At 44.0% G+C, this 6205-nt stretch overlaps 1 pseudogene; it reads left to right on the top strand.

The window, feature by feature from the left end:
• Positions 1–4789: 4789 nt before the first annotated feature.
• Positions 4790–5235, top strand: LOC114681948 (annotated as a pseudogene).
• Positions 5236–6205: the final 970 nt, after the last annotated feature.

Here is a 6205-nt window from a genome sequence, read left to right as displayed (position 1 = left end):
TGTGGAAGGCTGAAGAGGATCCTGATTTCAGGAGAAAGCCTCTGACAAAGAAGGACACGGCTCAGAGGCATTTGTGATCTTGTTAATGTTGTGTAGAAGATACTATATGTTAAAGTAAACTGGGATTTTTCTTTGCCCCTCCCCAAGGCAAAAAGTGCAGAGGCCGGATGCGCACTGTAGGCAATGGCTCCATCTAGTGGTGAGCAGCCTACAGCACTGACGACAGAACCCTTTCTGAAGCCACCTGGTTTGGGGGTGGGGGGTGTCGGTCATGCAATTAAAATGGCTTAATCTGACACTGTCTTGCTTTCCATCTAGATTCCTTTCCTAAGCCTTAAATAAAACTGTGACTTTTTAAAATAAAAAAAAAACATTTAGCTCCATTTTACTATGTTCCCTGAGAAGGGTCACCGCTAAAAGAGGAAAGCATGCCTTTCTAAGCTGAAACGGTCCCCTAGCAGCTACTGCCAAGATGGCAGCAGGACCAGAACACTTTGCTTGACTGTGTTGGGAAATTGCTCATAACGCATACTCCCTGCCTCTGAAACAGTCTTGCTGCATGGCTCAGGCTGGCTTAGAATTTGAAATCCCCCTGTTTCAGCTTCTTGAGTGTTGTGATTACAGGCATGCCTCACCATACCTGGATTCCAATTTTGTATTTGGTAGAAAGGTAGTATAAGAACTGAGCATGATCTGCCTAAATCTAATAGACTGTCATAAAAAGCTCGAGCCGTTTTAGAAGGAGGAGGTGTAGGGGGGCAGACTGGAGCTCAGAAGATTTCAGAGAATCCCAGGCACCATGGGCATGGGAGGCAATGTGTTGGCACCACAGTCTCAGAATTACATAGAGAGGGAACGAGGCCCTCAAGGGAGCAGTCTGAATAACTTGCACTCAGCCTGTGAGCGTTTCCTCACCCTGGACTCCCAGCCTTTGATTCTGAGAGAGTTCTGATGTGAATGTAGAAATGAATTAAATGTCACATAGAATATCTGGTAGAGTAGACAAAGATTTTTTTAAAAATGAATTTCTTATTTCCATTTGTTCATTTTGCTACACAGACTCTGGTTTGTACACAGTCTAGGATGGCCTCCGGCTCACGAGCCTCTTGACTGCTGAGACTATAGGTGTGTACCCTACCTTCTGTTGCAATCATATATTTCTTACAGCAACACACCTTCTGCCAAAGAAGTGTTCTCTGAGCTGTTGGATTTGGAAGAGGGGTGAGAGTTATGTCCTAGCTCCGGGCATTCTGGAGGAGGCCAGCCAGTTGTCACAGCTCCTCCAGAATGCCACTGGCATCCTGAATGTGTAATTTCCATGCCTCACGGCAAGGTTTCCCTTGATACCTGTGACTTTCCCATGAACAGTTTTGTTACCATAAAAATAAACGACTTGACATCCTCCAGAAAGGATAATGCAATGTCCTGTGCTACAGTGAGAAGCTGTTCTGGAGACCTTTGTTTCACTCTCTGGTCTAAGAGAGTGTGCATTGGACATACGTTCGAAGGGTGCATGCGTGAAGTGTGTGTGTGAGCACGAGTGTGTGTGTGTGTGTGTGTGTGTGTGTGTGTGTGTGTGTGTGTGTGACTGATATTGATATGGTGGAGCCAGCATATAGAAATTTAAAAATAAACTATACTGTTAGACAGGGTTAGACTTTAATCATTAATGCAAAAACAAAACAAATCAAAACCCACCATCTCCTGATCCCCTTGTGTTTTTTATAATAATGCCAGAATCAGGATATATGTATTTACTCAGGTGAGTTTACTAGCACTGTATTTTAGTGGCAAACACTGAATTTTACAGAGATTGAAAATATTGTGTCAAGTTTGCCTGGAGATTAAGAACTCAGCAATTCAACAATAAAATGTTCAGCCTTTGTCTTTTTAAAGAGTTTTAATTTCCCAAAGGGTCTTGGTCTTTCATCCTTCATTTTTATTTAAGGCCATGAATTTCTATTGGAAATGGCTTGGATATAGAAAAGCCAGTAAAATGGGTTCTGAGGCTTGCAGCCACCCAGTCCTCAGAGCTGGCAGCATTCAGCAGGGCCATCACTGCCCAGTCCGAGAGGGCCTTCGGGTCAGCACAGCAATGTTCTCAATAGTAAAGGCCTTTCTTCCTCACAGAAGATTTCCCAGGTGTCCACAAATCTTCTCCAGATTAATAAAAAATGTAAAATGCCACAAAACATCATTAAGTTAATAGTGTTTCCCTTCCTTTTATGTGTTTTAAAATTAAAGATATTGAAAGAACAACCCAGGTGGTCTCTAGTGGATAGACTGCTCCCCACATATGTGCATAGTTCTGCTTTTCACATCTGGAGGGTGCCCATTAATGTGCACATACTCACACACTCATGTACATGCACATGTATACTCTCACACACGAATACTCACACACATGGACAGGTATACACACTCACACAGAGCACACTCATACACACAGGCACACTGACACTCATGCACAGGTACACATACATAGGCACATTCACACACATGCATAGGTACATACACATGCACAGTCACACACATGCACACTCATACACAGGCACACTCACACACCAGTCTAGGCATACATATTCACACACAGGCATACTCACTCACACTCATGCACAAGTACATACACATGCACACTCATACACAGGCCTAGGTATACACATTCACACACAGGCACACTCATACACAGGCCTAGGTATACACATTTACACACAGGCACACTCATACTCATGCACAGGTACACACACATAGACACACTCACACACATGCACAGGTACATACACATGCACACTCATACACAAGCACACTCACACACCAGTCTAGGCATACATATTCACACATAGGCATACTCACTCACACTCATGCACAGGTACACACACATGCACATTCATACACAGGCACACTCACACACCGGTCTAGGCATACATATTCACACACAGGCACAGTCACTCACACTCATGCACAAGTACACACACACAGGCACACTCACACAGTCACACACACACACACACACACAGGCATACTCACACACATGCGCACATTTATATACATGGGAAACATACTTACTGTAAAACCTGAAACACTTGCCTGATATTCTAGCTTCTCACTTTAAACTCCTGTCCTACCAACAACGAGACTTCTGAAATAGTTTCTATTGTTTTCCTATCTGCTCATCAGAAGCCCAAGCCATTTTTCTAGTGGCTCTAGGACAAGTGAATTATTATATTCATCACATCTAATTCCTGTCGATGGAAAAGACAATAAATTTACTGGTATTGCAGTATACCTAAATGATTTGAATGAAACAATAGCAGCCCCGCTACCCTCCACCCCCACCACCAGTGGAATCGGAAAGACTGCCTCATCTTTAGGATCCAGATGTGCTGCTGGCTTCACTGGTTGTGGGCGCCATGGGCCCTGGCCCCCCGGCCCCCGACTGGGAGTGGCTGCAGCCTTGCTTGCTTGACCTTGATCAGATGTCCTCCCTATTCGGATTCCCTACCGGTATCCACCCTTCTGAATGCTTAAGGGAAGTTCCTTGTGTCCTCCCTATTCAGATTCCCTGCCGGTATCCACCCTTCTGAATGCTTAAGGGAAGTTCCTTGTTGTGTATCCTGCATTTTGGGCAGTTAACTACTTAGATGCAAGAATATAGAACATTGAGTCTGGAATGTGGACCATTGACAGCGAACTTCTGCCCTCCGGGGGTTCCTCCATTTGTAATGTAAGCCTGTATGTATTTAAGGTTTCTTCCCTCTTTCAATAAACGGCATTCGACATCCAATCGTACGGATGACCCGCTGTCTTTTGTCTCTATTTTTTAATCCGCAGCCCTTCGCTCGGACATGGTGAACGGGTATCGGTAATGCGGGCATTACCGCTACAACTGGTGTTATTGAGTCACTCATGGTTGCCATGGTTTCCACTGGGGAGCCTTGAGAAGGGTTGTCCTAGAGGGGTCTGAGCTAACTGGCTCTGGGAGGGAGCAGTTTGCACTTGAATGACTGTAGCAATGTCCTCATCTGGCAGGGCCTTAGAGCCAGGCAGAAGGACCAGAGCTGGGCCATCCATGGTTCTGCTGTTTTTTTCACACACCACTGCAAAATGTTATAGCCCCTGAATAACAATGGCATTTACAAGAAACTTGAGTGTGTGTGTGTGTGTGTGTGTGTGTGTGTGTGTGTGTGTGTGCTGAGCATGGTACTCAAGGCCTCAACCAGCTAAGCAAGCCTCTACTGTGACTGGTTTAGAGAGAGCCTGTCCTGACAGACTGGGAGGGTGATGGAAATGGAGAAGAAATTTGTTATTTAAGGGATGAAAAGGGCTAAGGGAGAACTCTCTTGCTCCTTCTCTGGAGCCTCAAGGGCCTCATCTCAGAGCAGGGGGTGGGAGGCTGAGGGCTGGGACCCTGTCTTCCTCCACCCTGCTGCCTGCAGAGATGTCTTGTCCACACATGGCATGGTGATTTCCTTCTGTGGCAGACTATTTTGGTATTCAGGGTTTTTCCCTCTTTGGGTAGGAGAGAGAGAGAGAGAGAGAGAGAGAGAGAGAGAGAGAGAGAGAGAGAGAGAGAGAGAGAGAGAGAGAGAGAGAGAGAGGGAGAGAGAGGAGAGAGAGAGAGAAAATGTGTGGTGTTTTTATGTGTGTGATACGCTACTCTACTTCAAAATCCCAAGCCTAGTTATTTTTGTTGTATTTACTCCCAAACATTGTCATGTTGAAAATCAGAGACACCATTAAAATTTTACATGTAGATGCCATCTTTGGGCACCAGGGTTTGTACTGAAAGATGGTAGAGGTTGGGTCCAAGTCACATTGTTCATGTGCCTCAGTAACATTTGCAGTTCAGCCATTGTAGAAGCAGTTTTCAGAATTGGTAACTGATAAAAATGTTTCAGATAATTGGAGGATAAACAGTTAGGCTACATCTACCTATGAAGTGGGGAACCCCCCTGACTATCGTGGGCAGAGCTGAATGAGGAAACATGGGATTTTTCCTCAGCAGATTACAGGAGAAGACTTTGCCACATTAGATTATGTACCATGTATGGATGAAAGCAATCTGAGAGATTTGAATAGAAAAAAAATCAAGTTAAAATCTGCAAAGCTAAAATTGAACTACTTGGGAGCTATGATCCACAAAAACAACTCATTATTGAAGATCCCTATTATGGCAATGATTCTGACTTTGAACTGGTGTACCCGAAATGTCTTGGGTACTGCAAAGCTCACTAGATGGTCCTGCCCACCACCACTGAGCAACTCACTCACCAGAGCCATGCCTAAGGGTGGTGGCAGTCCTTAGCCTCATACCCCACATGTCTTTTCAGCTGACTTACTGTATATCTTTAAAATAACTGTAGGTGGGAATTAGGTTTATGTTCAGAAGGATAAAAATAGTGGAGTAAGACAGGTTGAGGTGTGGCTAAGCATTCTTAGACTAATTGAACCTTTCATCTTGTCCTAATCACAAAATAGTGGAACAAGAAAATATGGAACAAAATAGAACTCAATACATAAGAATGAACTACAAGTCAGGTCAGCCTCTGAGTCCAGCCAGCCTGGTAGTCTGGTCTAACTAGAGTGTGTGTGTGGCCAGCACCCAGTGATGTCATTTGCTTGCCTTGTACCTTTCTATCCTAGACTCCATCCATATCAGCCTTCCATTTAGCAGTGGAAGAGTTTAAACTCAGATACACTGAGGGCATTTAATATTTAAAGAGAGGAGAAGCTGGATATGATAACGCAGGCCCGAAATTCCAGCAGGCCATCCTGGTGCAGAGGGGGAGCAACAGATTGATAAAATGAGCATTTTTACTCTTACTTGGTTTTTGTCTAGTGTTTTTGAGCTTTGTTTCTATTTGAGCCACTTTGCCTCTTTAAAAAAAAAAGTGTGCTTAAATTTTAATGCATTTTCAGAAAAGTGACCCCCAATTCATATGTCCATATGTCAAAAAAGAATGTGAGTTAAACTGGGAAGTTAACAAATACAACTGAAATAGAAATCTGGAAAAAAAAATTTTTTTTCACATGTAACCAGAGCCACTATCATAGGAATTATTCTGAGCACAGCCTATGTCACTCACTCCCCTATGTGGCCTTCCCTCTCGTAGTACTAAGGAAGCTAAGCACACTTTGTTTTCTCTGGGAGAGTATCGGGACTAGAAGGTTCCTAACATTCTTGTCCTAATGAGAATGGAGCTCC

Source organism: Peromyscus leucopus, chromosome 1, assembly GCF_004664715.2.
Source record: "Peromyscus leucopus breed LL Stock chromosome 1, UCI_PerLeu_2.1, whole genome shotgun sequence".
NCBI lineage: Eukaryota > Metazoa > Chordata > Mammalia > Rodentia > Cricetidae > Peromyscus > Peromyscus leucopus.
This window is presented reverse-complemented; position numbering and strand designations above follow the sequence as displayed.